This window comes from Diabrotica virgifera, chromosome 1, assembly GCF_917563875.1.
Source record: "Diabrotica virgifera virgifera chromosome 1, PGI_DIABVI_V3a".
In the NCBI taxonomy this organism is placed as follows: Eukaryota; Metazoa; Arthropoda; class Insecta; order Coleoptera; family Chrysomelidae; genus Diabrotica; species Diabrotica virgifera.
The window spans coordinates 302,884,289-302,900,652 of NC_065443.1; the positions used below are offsets into that span (position 1 = coordinate 302,884,289).

General features: G+C 32.3%; 1 protein-coding gene across 3 annotated transcripts in view; it reads right to left on the bottom strand.

Annotated features, from left to right (window-relative positions):
- Positions 1-16,364, bottom strand: part of LOC126879213 (facilitated trehalose transporter Tret1-like) — a 60,023-nt gene that overhangs the window by 16,765 nt on the left and 26,894 nt on the right. The window lies entirely within an intron of this gene.

Below are 16,364 nucleotides of genomic sequence, written 5' to 3' on the forward strand. Positions count from 1 at the left end.
TGGACATAGGCCTCCTCTTCGCTCTTGCATGTTTATCTTGAGCCATGTGCATCCATTTTGAGCCGGCTTGGTGTTTTAGGTCATCTACCCATCTCATATGTGGCCTCCCTCTCTTTCGTTTGAAAGCTGAGCTTGCCAAACAAGGCCCACACGCATACTGCTCATCTTATCTTAGCTCTTTATATATCTGACGATGTTTTCAGTACCAGCAGCTTATTCATTTCCTGCTGATGTAGAATCCATGTTTAAATTGCATATTGGCATGTACAGTCTTAATTTAGATTGTCTTTTTAGCAGCTTAGATCTTAATACTGTTGATAGGGTATAATCCTCTGTTCCACGCAGCTATTCCTGCTTAAACATCTTTTTATATGTGGTTGTCATCTGTGATTACCGCCTTTGATATTTATACTCTTTTACTATTTCGAAGTTGTGGTAATTAATAGCCTAACTCTTGGTCTTGGAATTTTGGTTACTAGTATGTTCTGCCTAACTCTTGGTTTTGGATTTTTAGTTACTATTTTTTATAGCATGTATTTCATCTTTTCTTCATTTATTAGAAGGCCCAGACTACCTGTTTCTTCCTCGAGTTGTAAAAACACTTCTCTCACGTCTCTTGTAAAATGAGTAACTGCACCTAGATCATCAGCAAAGGCCAACAATAGTTTTGAATCCTCGGTTCGCAAATGCCCCTGTCAGTTCAGATGATATTTTACTTATTACATATTCTAAGGCCAAATTGAATAGCAACAGTGATAAGGGGTCTCCTTGTCTAAGTCCTGATGTTACACTTAGTCTTTTATATTTGTTGTCAGTAATTTAAGACATCTTGAAACACAAAAACTAAAAGTAATTCAGGTACATATATTGAGAGCCACAAATAATCCTTCAAAGAGCCACATGCGGCTCCCAAGCCACAGTTTGGCCACCCCTGGTATAGTACATGTGTGTTAACTACATCCATTTTAGATTGATGGCCAATTATATATTTTTTTATTGAGCTTAATTGCCTCGACAACTAAGGCCCTTGGCATGTTACAGTTTATTTCGCAATCAGATTATAGTGTAATGTGTAGTGTGTGTGTTGAGTAAATGTCTTGTTACTTAATAATGTCGACTTCATTGTCTTTACAAAGAGGCGCTTATTGTATCCGAACGTACGCTGTCTCTCCGGTGAGTACCGATCGTATATCTTTATACATAAAAAATCTGTTGTCACGATAATTGTTTAAATTAATATTGACTAAACCACAGAACTCCAAACCGACTCCAATGAAATTTTGTGAAAGTCCGACAGGGCAGTTTGTGTTATCCGACAGGGCAGAATGGAAGAACATTCTTAAGCAGGTCAAGACTCACAAAGGATTTCGAAGTATTCGAAGAATAAAACGGCTCACAAATGATCAAATTTATCGTCAAACCCGGTGTGCAACTCAAGCCATGTTGGCAACACTGGAGAGCAAAATTCTCGTGCCAGGGCCGCTAAATTACAGTACCTACGTTTTAAAAAATTATAGTAGCAGATGAGATCAATTTTTTTGCAATAAAAATGGTTAATGGTTCTTCGTTGTTTTTATGAAACTATTACATTGACAGTTTAATTCGAAATCAACAGATTATTGAAGATTCACTAATGTTTTAATAAGTTGGCATAACCAATCATTTCGAAAAAAGTAATATAATCAGTAGTAATTGCACAAGAGCTCTAAAATTATTGAATTTTTCCCGAGTGACACTTTGACAGTTTTAATTTCAAGAACCGAAGGCGAGTGAAATTATGTCAAAATGTCACGAGGGCAAAAATTCTATATTAATTTTAGAGATCGAGTGCAATTTGTTGCGATTATTTCATGAATAGAACTGTTCAAAACCAAAATTTTATTGTAATTTATTTATGTAAGTACAAATTAGAACAATTAAACACACAGTTCTTATAAATATTTTACGGTTGAAAGTCATCACTTTTATAATTTTTAAAACATTAATTGTCATTAATGTCACTGAATGTATTTTTTCGTAGCAACGAAGGGGATCTGACGTAATATACTTGACGACGGGAAATTATCAAAAATTATCGATTTAATTTAGATTTATGTAGCTTTCTATTGGTCAGAATCTCCTATGAATGAAATAATCAGTAGTAATTGCACAAGAGCTCTAAAATTATATATTAATTTTAGAGATCGAGTGCAATTTGCTGCGATTATTTCATGAATAAAACTGTTCAAAACCAAAATTTTATTGTAATTTATTTATGTAAGTACAAATAGTACAATTATTAACCTTTCCGGAACCGTGCTATAAAAACTTATGCTGCAGGCCGTGCGGGGCAACTCTAAAATACTTAAATAATTCATTTAAATTTTACATTATTGTTTGGAAAGTTATACAATAAGGCACTAGTAACTCAAATAATTTGTTTTTATTATTAAAAGATTTACATTTTTTTTTATTTTTACCTGTAATTACAATTTGATTTTATTCCTGATTTTTACAGCCAGGGCATAAAAATGTTTTACTTTCTTCTCGATGTATGATACAAATTGGTTTTCTGCATGTACTACATGATATTTGAGTCTTTCTATTACGTGCCCTGGCACAACAACTGCATCTTCGACTTGTATATTGTTGAATGTCTCTGGCAGGGGTTTCTGGCACTGTGTGCCCCGAGGAGTTAATTTCAATTTGAGTATAAAATTTAAATTATATTTGATAATTTTTATAAACAAACGATTTAGTAATATATTTTCTAAGATTACCTGGAGGGATAAAAAAAATAAAAATATTTTGAAAAGTTATAAAGACAAAACCGCATCTGGGGTAACCAAGTTGCCCGCACGGCCACGGAAAGGTTAAACAAACAGTTGTTATAAATATTAATTTGACGGTTGAAAGTCATAACTTTTATAATTTTTAAAACATTAGTCATTAATGTCACTGAATGTATTTTTTCGTAACAACGAAGGGCATCTGACGTAATATACTTGACGACGGGAAATTATCAAAAATTATCGATTTAATTTAGATTTCTGTAGCTTCTATCAGAATCTCCTATGAATGAAATAATCAATATAATAGTATCCTTTTATATTAACAGGACATAATATTATAATACCGAAACAATGGTTACTCTCCACGTTTTGTGCTATCCCTAAAAATACAAACGCTAAATATTGCAGGGAATACAGAACAATATCATTAATAAATCACATTCTCAAATTATTCTTGAAAATAATACTTACATGGTCATATAAATACAAAACTGGAAGAAGGAATAGATGCTAGACAGTTTGGGTTCAAAAACGGACTAGTATCCAGAGAGGCGTTATTTGCTTTTAATGTGTTAGCTCAAAGATGCATGGATATGAATGTGGATGTACTCCTTACCCATTTGTCTCAATACTTCCGGGTTAGTTTTCTTCTGTATCCATGCTATTCTAAGCATCTTCCTGTAACACCACATTTCAAAGTACTGTAGCTTATTTATGTGTTCTTGCTTTAATGTCCAGCTTTCAAGACTATAGTGCAGTATCGAAAACTCGTAGTTGCTCAGAGCTCTTCCTTTCAGTCCTAATCTAAGTAAGGTCTTTGTTGTAGAGAATTATTTTCATTTTTACAAACACGTTTCTGGCTATTTCTATATTGGCTTTTATTTCTGTTGTTTGATCATTGTTGTCTGAGAATCAGGTTTGTATGTATTTGTATTTATCAACCCATTCTATCGGTACATTTTCCAGATGTATGTTTGTATATTTGTATTATTTGTTATTATAATGTATTTGGTCTTTTTTATATTCATTTTTAGTCTATCTTTTTCAAAGAAACTGTTTGTTTTGTTAAGAAGTAGGCAATTGGAGTTGTTCAGCAGAGCTTGACATCACACGGTTTTATCTGCACATCTTATGTTGTTAATAGATCTTTCGTTAATTATTATTCCTTCACTTTGAGATATTAATGCTTCTTCAAATATAGCTTCACTATACATTAAATAGTAATGGAGACATAATACATTCCTGCCGTACTCCTCTCCTGATTTTATGTTCTGGACTGGGTTCGTTAGCTACATATTATGATTTGTGCTCTTTAATTCCAGTAAAGGTTTTTTATTATTCGTAAGTCGCCTTTGTCTATGTCCTTTTGAGCTAACACATTAATAGCAAATAACGCATCTCTGGTTCCTAGTCCGTTTTTGAACCCAAACTAACTACCATCCTATTCCTTCTTTCAGTTTTTTATTTATACGACCATGTATTATTTTCAAGAATAATTTGAGAATGTGACTTATTAATGATATTGTTCTGTATTCACTGCAATATTTAGCGTTTGTATTTTTAGGGATAGCACAAAAGGTGGAGAGTAACGTTTGCTTCGGTATTATAATTTTGATTATACTACTTTTTGCAGTTATACTGCTTTAGGCGCGATTGAGAGTAAAATTTCGTAATACTGCGCGCATGCGCACACAGACAGTATGGCGTTTAGTTGCTGTCTTTCAAGTTATGCATAAATATATCAGTGCAAGAAAAGGTGTGAAAAGAATACATTAGTGTTTTTAGTAATTATATTTTTTATAATTTTTGTCTTTGGTTTTGTCTTCCTTAGGAGTAAGATGAATATTATTAAAACATTTTATTGTATATTTATTATAACTTTACCTTGTCTGTTTGTTACCGTGAATTGTAATTAGGTACGTCCGTACCGATACAAACACAGTCCTCGTAGCGTATTTGGCATTGCATTCGGCCAGAGATCGAGAGGTCTTGAGTTCGAATCCGGAGCAATCCTATACTTTTTTTTTATTTTTTTGGAAGCGGTAAGCACAAAATTAGTTTGGTGTTTAAAAAAAATTAAAACAAACTGTTTAAAGTATATTTTTCTACAAACGTGTTAAAAATGCAACTTTTAGCACTCCATAGGAGCGTTAAAAATGTTACTTTAAAGCACTAGTGCTTTAAAATTTTAAAGGCACTGCAGTTAAAATTGAAATCTCAAATTTTAAAAACAAACGTCAGAATATTTTTTATATTTCATTTATTAACATTAATATTAACAGTACAACTTGTGCAATTTAAAAAAGGTTTTTAGAAGGTTTTTTAAAATTTAATTTAAACTGTATTATTGCATTTTTAACACGTTTGTAGAAAAAAACTATTAAAATTTGTTAGAATATACAACAATAAAAGTATATGTTATTCTACAGTTGTTATGATTTACGTATTGACAGTATAGGCAGTTTTGATGTAATGTCAAGAAAAATATAAAAAAGGAATGTCAGTATAGTTCAAGTAACAGTTTTTGTAGGTATTGTCCTGTAATTGAGAATGAATAAGTTATAATTGTTTATATATAAGACGTTTGTAGAAAAAATATTGTATGATATACGTGTTAAAATTACATTTTTAAGGAACTCATGTGAATTGCAGAAATCGCTTCGCTCATTCTGCAAACCTTCACATGCGTGCCTTAAAATTGTATTTTTAACACTTATATCATAAATAACTATTATTTTTAAGAAATCATATAATAGAAGTATAACTTCTTACGTGCGTACAAAGTACACACACATTCTTTTTTCGAAATGATTGGCTATGACAACCTATTAAAACATTAGTTAATTTTCAATAATCTATTGATTTCAAATTAAAGTGTCAATGTAATAGTTTCATAAAAACAACGAAGAACCATTAACCATTTTTATTGCGAAAAAATTTATCTCATCTACAAATTTTTTAAAACTTAGGTACTGTAATTTAGCGGCCCTGGCACGAGAATCTTGCTCTCCAGTGTTGCCAACATGGCTTGAGTTGCACACCGGGTTTGACGATAAATTTCCTTGATGCTATTTCCTTGTGGCATTTTTATAAACAACTGTTTTTAGTGGGAAATAAGCCACAATTTTACCAAAAAATGATTTTATTAACGCGAAATCATTTTTTGGTAAAATTGTGGCTTATTTCCCATTAAAAATAGTTGATTGATCGTTTGTGAGCCGTTTAAGAAGCAGACAGCTGGATGGCTGGATTTAAATTTCATTCAGAGTACACCACAGACCGTTCTGAGGATTGCAAAAGGAAAAAAGATACTAGTAAAAATCAACTAATAGTGGCGGCCTCTGAAACAAATTAAATCTTAAGCTGTCACCCATTACCCATAATAGCCTTGTGTTGATTTCATGTCTATTTAATTCCTTGGTTTTATGTAATAATGCGTTGTGGCATGTTCCTTTTGGACAGTGCCTTCTTGGAACTAGGTGTTGAACTAGGATCTAACGAGAATTAGAATCTAATTTGTATAAATCTTTGATTTGTAGAACAGTTATGCATCGACGTAACGATTGGGTGTGAGTACATATTTTAGAGATCTGCAAATTGAAGATTTGGAATTATTTGAAGGCGCTCACTTTCCAGTTATTATTATTATTTAGTTGGGATTTTTAGATTTCTCGTGAGTTGGTAAATGTTGGTAAATGAGTGACACGGTCCTTCTGGGTTCTAAGGATTCCAGGGTTGCTAAATCTGTAATGGTCTGTTCTCTACTGGCAATGTAAAATCTGCACTACGACTTTTAGTACATACAAAAATGGAATTTGTTTCTCGCGATACAACAATATTAACAACTCATACAGGCTATAAAAAAAAAGAATGTGTGTACTTTGTACGCACGTAAGAAGTTATACTTCTATTATATGATTTCAACGAAATCAATATACTTTAAACAGTTTCTCTACTACTTTCCAAAAATTTTTATTAAAACAATACCAAAAATTTAAAAAAGTAAAAGAATAAAACACACACAAACACATTGAAAAATGTCACAAATGATTTCTGAACAATAATTGTTGCCAAAAATTTTAATTAAATACGTATTTTCTGAAAAAAATTATATAATAATATACTTACAATCATAAAATCTAAAAAAAAAATAAAAAATGATATAGCTTGCATTGGGCTTGAACCTACTTCCCGTTTATCCCGCCGTACGAGAGTCGAAGCGATTTCAAACTGCACCACCTTCGCGTATACGTCATGTGGGCATATAATATAGTATTTTTACTACAAAAGCGATATTACGTAGATCAAAATTTTTGACGTAAGATAACTGTCAAAACATTATAATGTGACTTTTCATTATTGCCATGTTTATTATAAACATGGCAATAATGAAAAGTCACATTCTAATGTTTTGACAGTTCTCTTACGTCAAAAATTGTGACCTACGTAATATCACTTTTGTAGTAAAAATACTATACACAAACTGAACAACTTTTTGACATTTTGTTTATATGAATTTTTATTAGTTTGATTTTTGTCGAATTAAAATACAACAATGTATACGATCTGAGCTTCGCTGGTGGCGCTCCTAGCGGATTACTAATTCAACTTTCACCGGTAATTTTTAAATTTATTATTTAATTGTTATCGCTTAACAACGCAAAAAATTAATCAAATTGTAATCGATTTTTTTAAGATTTTGCTAATCATTTTGACGTTCTATTGATAAAATATGAATTTCTTACTTCGGATACTTTCACAATTATCGTGTAGATGGCGCTAAGATTTTTAGATTAAATTATAATTACATATTACGGAACATTAAAAAAACTTAAATTCAGTATTTAAAACGTAAGTATATTTAAGGTAAAAATATATACCACAGCTTTGACCAACAATATTTTTTATAATTAATGTTTTTAATTTTAATTTTACATTAATCACTTTGACATTTATGTCAAATTTCCGGTAAACGTTTACAGACTTGCCACTACTGGCGCTCGAGAATTTGTAAATATCCCCTCTACGTACGAGCTCACAGCGGATAGAGTAAGAAAACGATACATTAGATGAAAATTTGTAGAAAGTTTGTTCGTAATCAGATTATGTAAATTAAAGCATTGCCTACTAGGGGTATAGCATAGCAAGTACTAGGTAAGTACATTATTTTTTTTACATTTTCCAAATAGGTATGAAGATAATTTTTTATTGGAATACAACTGAAACATTTAGAATTACGTACCTGTGGCTTTTCAAAACGATTTAAAAAGTCACTGTAATTATAAATTTGATTTTATTTCTGTCCTCTCAACAATAAAAACTAATATATTATACAACATTTTTGTTTACGGATAACCTCCATATTGAACAATTATTGACAGATCATTTCAACACCAATCAGAGCCCGTATAAAGACTAATACCAAACTGTTGGTGTGCGCATGCGCGCAGATCAAAATAAATTCACCCTCAATCTCAATCGCGCCTAAAGGAGTATAACTTCAAAAACTTGCTACATATCAAACAAATCCTATTATTAAAGTTGATAGTTAAATAACGTTATCTAGTTAAACGTGTTGTACTTGTTTAAAACAATGTAAATTGCGGTGTACATTTAGTAGAATAAGAACATAATAACTATTTAATAAATCTTGTTAAACTTGGCTTTGTAGTCCGCAATATATTTCCAGAGGTACAGCCGAGTTTAAAAATTTGAAATCACAATACTTGTGTAAAGTAGTCTAAGAGCTAGTGAACCCTCCGACTAACGGTCGTCCTGTAAGGCTAGAAATTTTTCTAGTGATAATTCATAGCACACCAAGGCTAAAAACCATGACCTGGCAGGCCTCAGCGGTGCACGTGTATCTACCAGGTGAATCGAAAAGTGCAAATTTAGGGGGTAAAATAAACTTTCTCCTGTAAGGTTTAAATTTAAGTATGTGTTTGAGTAAGTCATTTAGAAGAAATGTGTACAATGACAGGCGATTCTGAAGAGCATAAGACCTTGCCAGGCGAGGGGAAAGATTAGGGGTGTTTCCTAAAATTATTCTTTTTGCATCGAACAATTTTTTTTTAGATTTTTTGATACATTCCAAACAGAAAACGTCTTTAGTGATTTTTCTTTTAAGTTAATAGTTTTTGTTATATAAGCGATTGAAAATTTTGAAAATTGCGAAATCGGCCATTTTTAACCCTAAATCGGACATTTGTCTAAAAATTTTAATGTTGCCAAGGTACGTGGATATTCTTTAAACATTGATTGATGAAATCCCGAAGAGTTATTTGCAATAAAATATCGAAAACCCCTTTGTTTTTTAATTGCTAATCAAGCGGGCGCGTCACTGTAGTATAAGTGAGGACGTTTGAGTTTGCATAAATTCATTATCTCGAGAATGGGCAAATTTCAAGAGAAATCCTTAGAGAGGTCGATTTTTATTTTTAAATTAGGACTTTTTGGCATATATATAATACTAGTGATGTCATCCATCTGGGCGTGATGACGTAATCGATGATTTTTTTAAATAAGAGTAGGGGTTGTGTGATAGCTCATTTGAAAGGTTATTTAATTCTCTATTCAGTAATATAAACATTAACATCATTATTTATACAGGGTGTACAAAAAAATGTTTCTTCTATTTGTCAAATTTAATCAAAGTTAATTTAATAAAACATGTTTTTGTACACCCTGTACAAATAATTATGTTAATGTTTATATTAGTGAATAGAGAATTAAATAACCTTTCAAATGAGCTATCATACAACCCCTACTCTTATTTAAAGAAATCATCGATTACGTCATCATGCTCAGATGGATGACGTCACTAGTATTATATATATGCCAAAAAGTCCTAATTTAAAAATAAAAATCGACCTATCTGAGGATTTCTCTTGAAATTTGCCCATTCTCGAGATAATGAATTTATGCAAACTCAAACGTCCTCACTTATACCACAGTGTCGCGCCCGCTTGATTAGCAATTAAAAAACAAAGGCGTTTCCGATATTGTATTAAAAAAAACTCTTGGCAACTTTGAAATTTTTAGATAAATGTCCGATTTAGGGTTAAAAATGGCCGATTTCGCAATTTTCAAAATTTTCAATCGCTTATATAACAAAAACTATTAACTTAAGAGAAAAATCACTAAAGACCTTTTCTGTTTGGAATTATTCAAAAAACCTAAAAAAAATTTGTTCGATGCAAAAAGAATAATTTTGGGAAAAACCCCTAATCTTTCCCCTCGCCTGGCAAGGTCTTATGCTCTTCAGAATCGCCTGTCATTGTACACATTTCTTCTAAATGACTTACTCAAACACATACTTAAATTTAAACCTTACAAGAGAAAGTTTATTTTACCCCCTAAATTTGCACTTTTCGATTCACCTGGTAGATACACGTGCACCGCTGAGGCCTGCCAGGTCATGGTTTTTAGCCTTGATGTGCTATGAATTATCACTAGAAAATTTTCTAGCCTTACAGGACGACCGTTAGTCGGAGGGTTCACTAGCTCTTAGACTATTGTCTGATACACCAAAGCCGTGAACTTGCACTCATATTTTATACGAAGTGTACTACAAGCGTAACTTTGATTGTTCTCCAAAACAAATATTAATATAGAAAAGTAAATACAGAATGTGAAGTGTAATGAAGAACGCATATTATGTCATTGGTTTTGTTTTGTTTTTATGCGAAATACAAAAATAATCTGTGATAACTAAACTTATTTTAATTTGTTTTAATTTAATTTATGTAAAGAGGGTGATCACTGGATCTCCCTCTACAGGTCAAAATTTTCAATTTTTGTCAAATAATTTACCTATTGTTCTCAGTTGAGGACAGATTGTAAATATTACAACATTAAATAAAAAAAAAAAAAAAAAAAAAAAAAAATTTTAGGACCAAGGTGTGACGACAACGTTTTAGATGTTAATATTTACTTATCGCTATAATTATATCACTACTGAAATTGTCATACTCACTGAAATTGTATAACTATACTAAAATCACAATAAAGATGCACTAGAAAATAACGAAAACAGTGTAACGAAGATAGTATGGAGAACTCAGCACCAATTAAGAAAAAATGACAACAGCAAAGATTATAGGGCACGGCCGCTCCTAATTGATATTGTTTGTTGTATGGATTTTCAAATAATTACAAAAATATTTACTAAGGAAAAATAAATAACAAGTATATACAGTGACGTGCAATACTGTAAAATACGAGTATATTTACGGCCGTGATGTCAAAATGTTTACCCCCACCGTCAGGTTAGTTCAAGTGATTCAACGTTCTTTTTTTTAATTGTATCCATTACACACCATTTCCAAAAAGGAAATCGTTTTCCAAGAAAGTTGTAAAATAAAAATTTTTAATATTTTGAAAATGATCCGGATTTTAAATCGAAACGTCAAAACAAATATAAAATGTTATTCTGATTTTAACAAATGTGGTTTATCTCTATGTTCTTCTTCACATGCCATATCAGAATTATCATTGGGATGGTTTTAAGATCTTCTGTAACGTGGAATAATTGTCCTGCCTTTGATATTTTTGTCCATTCACGAATGCATTTTCAGTTGTAAAATGATGCAGAATCAGTTGTAGTATTTTATATCAATTTTCCGTCACTATGATTTCCAGATAAGACATTTACCGGTGTTTAACAGTGTTTTGCACTCCATCTTTGTTCACCCTCCTTGGTACTTCCTCATTAGTATTTCTTGCTGCTCAAGGTATCTTCAGCATCTCTGAAGCCATAGTTCCAACACTACTATAAAATTACAGACCAAACAGAACACACAAAGAAACGACTTCATTTTCATAAAAGTAGTTTTAGTCATTTATTGCTATTCTGCGTTTTACCTCTATGTCTGGGCCTAGTTCAGCTATTATACTCAACCTTTTCCTTTCCTGGACCATATAGTAGCTATTGTCACAGCTTGCGGGCCGCAATCAAGATGAAGTAGTATACAGGGTGTTTCATTGCGAAACGGAAATACTTGAATGGTGAAAAGAGGTAAATGAGACGGTTCTAGACATACTAAATTTATTGCCCCACCGACTTTATAACCGAGTTACAGGGTGTTTTATCGATTTTCCCATATCTTTACCCTTTTCCGATATCTTAGAACCCAAATCACCCAACTACTAATCACAAGAAAAATACAGGTCTAAAGTAAACAAAATTATAAATCCATTGTGACCTTGAATCAACATCCTGTATATTGAAGTTTTCAAAACCAGTTTACACATTATTTGAAAAGAGCTTTAATGGAGCTTCCATTTTTTGCACAGAAATTATATCGAACTTTTTCTTTTGAAAGTTCGAATTCTTAAAAATTTCGACATAATTTCTGCGCAAAAAATGTAACGAGCAATTCAACTTAGCTTTTTGTGTCCTTTTCAAATGTGCAGACGAATTTTGAAAATTTTAATATACAGGGTGTTGTTTCAAGGTCACAAATATTTTAATTTTTTTTTGTTAGTCCCGACCTGAATTTTTCTTGTGAATACTAAATGGGTCGTTGCAATGTAGTAAATAAGTATTGAATATATTTTCAAAATGAGTATTTGTTCATTAACTTTAATAATTTATTATTAAAAGTTAATAATACCTTAACGTTAATGGCAAGAAGCTAAATCACCTCAGATTCGCTGACGACATTGTGATTATAGCGAGCTCATTCGAGGAACTGCAAATTATGATAGAGGAACTCGCAGGCAGCTCCCAATACGTCGGCCTAAAAGTGAACATGAAGAAAACAAAAATAATGACAAACACAGATGACCCCAGACGCATAACTATAAATGGCAGTAAGATAGAAAAAGTCCTGGAATATATCTACCTAGGCCAAATCCTGAAACTTGACAAAGGAAACCAAAGTGCAGAAATTAATAGGAGAGCAAGACTAGCATGGGCAGGATTTGGAAAACTTGGTTGGACACTTAAGAACCGCAAAATACCTCAATATTTGAGGACCAAAATGTTCAACCAGTGCATCCTTCCTATCATGACATATGGGTGTCAAACCTGGACCCTAACCAAGGCAAATATGAATAAATTAGCCATAACAGAAAGAGCTATGGAAAGAGCAATGTTAGGTATACGACTGTCAGATAAAAAGAGGAACGACTGGGTAAGATCAAAAACAAAAGTCGAGGACATAACAACAAAAGTTGCCTAACTTAAATGGAGCTTTGCAGGCCACACTGTTAGACAAAAAGACCAACGTTGGAATGCCACGATACAACATTGGAGACCTTACCAAAGTAAACGACCGAGAGGAAGACCACAGATGAGATGGGTTGATGATATTAAAAGAATAGCCGGAACGAATTGGAAATATGTTGCTCAGGATAGAGACCGATGGAAGGAGTTGGAAGAGGCCTATGTCCAAACGTGGACGATAGAAGGCTAAGAAGAATAATACCTTGCTTTTTAAGCAGAGTTCTTAAAACTTTCAATATAATTTAAAATTAAAGTCATTAAATTGTCTGCCTTACGCCCAAACACGATTCAAACACATCGGCACACTATCAAATAATTTGAAAAAAACGTGAAATTGGACAAATAATGTGATCACAGGGCCATTTAGTTAGCCTTCGGGCCGCATAAAAAACTCTAGAGGGCCGCATGTTGAGTATCACTGGTCTAGTTGTTCCGTTTTGGCAGTCCTCAAATATGCCATTTTGTGAACTTTCTTTAATTTGGACTCCATTTAAATGACGTCTGGATGTGGGTTACGACCAAGGACTAAAAATTTGGTTTTGTTTGAGTTTATTTAATTTTTTTCTTTATTTTAATTATTTTTAAAATTTATTTCTATATCAAATTTAATAATATCAAATCTTAGTTTGTTATTAAACTACTATGCAACTAAAAATTGTTAAACTTAATTTAATTTTTAACATAGGAATAATAATTAAACTAACGTGTAAACTGTGATTGTAAAAGTGGCTTTATATAGGTATATTACATACAGTAGAGCGTCGATTATCCGAACTAGTTGGGGGACATGGGCGTTCTGAAAACCGATTTGTTCGGATAATCGAACTATATTGAGATTGCTATACATATTTATCCACAAGTGAATAAAACCCACATTTATATCACTGTATATTTGTTTGTACCTTGATAATGACAAATAGCAATTAAACAAAAAATTGCAGTCTTTGCAACAACATATTTTTGGATGCACAATTGAAGAAAATTGAAGATATTTTAAGCGTTAATTACTAACGCTTGCTCAGTACTCGAGTGCGGGGCGCGGGAGTTAGGAGTTCGGATAACCGGTCGTTTCGGTTGATCGGTTGATCGACGTTCGGATAATCGACGCTCTACTGTATTTGCAAACTCTACGCACTTTCTGTGACGTCAGTTTAATCTTATCTCTAAAGATTATTCTATATTTAAATACTGCGTAATGTTAACGATAATAAATACACCCGCTTTAAATCTGAGTTAAGATAAAGTATTTAAAATTTATCACAAATAAAATTATAATAATCAACCCGGATAGTGCGTGTTACGAAGGTTCTCAGCTAGGAGTTAAATGCTTTACACACTTTTAAAGTATTTTTCTTTTTAACTCGTTCTTTTGTTCTCGTTCTATTTAATAAATCTTGTTAAACTTGGCTTTGTAGTCCGCAATATATTTCCAGAGGTACAGCCGAGTTTAAAAATTTGAAATCACAATACTTGTGTAAAGTAGTCTAAGAGCTAGTGAACCCTCCGACTAACGGTCGTCCTGTAAGGCTAGAAATTTTTCTAGTGATAATTCATAGCACACCAAGGCTAAAAACCATGACCTGGCAGGCCTCAGCGGTGCACGTGTATCTACCAGGTGAATCGAAAAGTGCAAATTTAGGGGGTAAAATAAACTTTCTCCTGTAAGGTTTAAATTTAAGTATGTGTTTGAGTAAGTCATTTAGAAGAAATGTGTACAATGACAGGCGATTCTGAAGAGCATAAGACCTTGCCAGGCGAGGGGAAAGATTAGGGGTGTTTCCTAAAATTATTCTTTTTGCATCGAACAATTTTTTTTTAGATTTTTTGATACATTCCAAACAGAAAACGTCTTTAGTGATTTTTCTTTTAAGTTAATAGTTTTTGTTATATAAGCGATTGAAAATTTTGAAAATTGCGAAATCGGCCATTTTTAACCCTAAATCGGACATTTGTCTAAAAATTTTAATGTTGCCAAGGTACGTGGATATTCTTTAAACATTGATTGATGAAATCCCGAAGAGTTATTTGCAATAAAATATCGAAAACCCCTTTGTTTTTTAATTGCTAATCAAGCGGGCGCGTCACTGTAGTATAAGTGAGGACGTTTGAGTTTGCATAAATTCATTATCTCGAGAATGGGCAAATTTCAAGAGAAATCCTTAGAGAGGTCGATTTTTATTTTTAAATTAGGACTTTTTGGCATATATATAATACTAGTGATGTCATCCATCTGGGCGTGATGACGTAATCGATGATTTTTTTAAATAAGAGTAGGGGTTGTGTGATAGCTCATTTGAAAGGTTATTTAATTCTCTATTCAGTAATATAAACATTAACATCATTATTTATACAGGGTGTACAAAAAAATGTTTCTTCTATTTGTCAAATTTAATCAAAGTTAATTTAATAAAACATGTTTTTGTACACCCTGTACAAATAATTATGTTAATGTTTATATTAGTGAATAGAGAATTAAATAACCTTTCAAATGAGCTATCATACAACCCCTACTCTTATTTAAAGAAATCATCGATTACGTCATCATGCTCAGATGGATGACGTCACTAGTATTATATATATGCCAAAAAGTCCTAATTTAAAAATAAAAATCGACCTATCTGAGGATTTCTCTTGAAATTTGCCCATTCTCGAGATAATGAATTTATGCAAACTCAAACGTCCTCACTTATACCACAGTGTCGCGCCCGCTTGATTAGCAATTAAAAAACAAAGGCGTTTCCGATATTGTATTAAAAAAAACTCTTGGCAACTTTGAAATTTTTAGATAAATGTCCGATTTAGGGTTAAAAATGGCCGATTTCGCAATTTTCAAAATTTTCAATCGCTTATATAACAAAAACTATTAACTTAAGAGAAAAATCACTAAAGACCTTTTCTGTTTGGAATTATTCAAAAAACCTAAAAAAAATTTGTTCGATGCAAAAAGAATAATTTTGGGAAAAACCCCTAATCTTTCCCCTCGCCTGGCAAGGTCTTATGCTCTTCAGAATCGCCTGTCATTGTACACATTTCTTCTAAATGACTTACTCAAACACATACTTAAATTTAAACCTTACAAGAGAAAGTTTATTTTACCCCCTAAATTTGCACTTTTCGATTCACCTGGTAGATACACGTGCACCGCTGAGGCCTGCCAGGTCATGGTTTTTAGCCTTGATGTGCTATGAATTATCACTAGAAAATTTTCTAGCCTTACAGGACGACCGTTAGTCGGAGGGTTCACTAGCTCTTAGACTATTGTCTGATACACCAAAGCCGTGAACTTGCACTCATATTTTATACGAAGTGTACTACAAGCGTAACTTTGATTGTTCTCCAAAACAAATATTAATATAGAAAAGTAA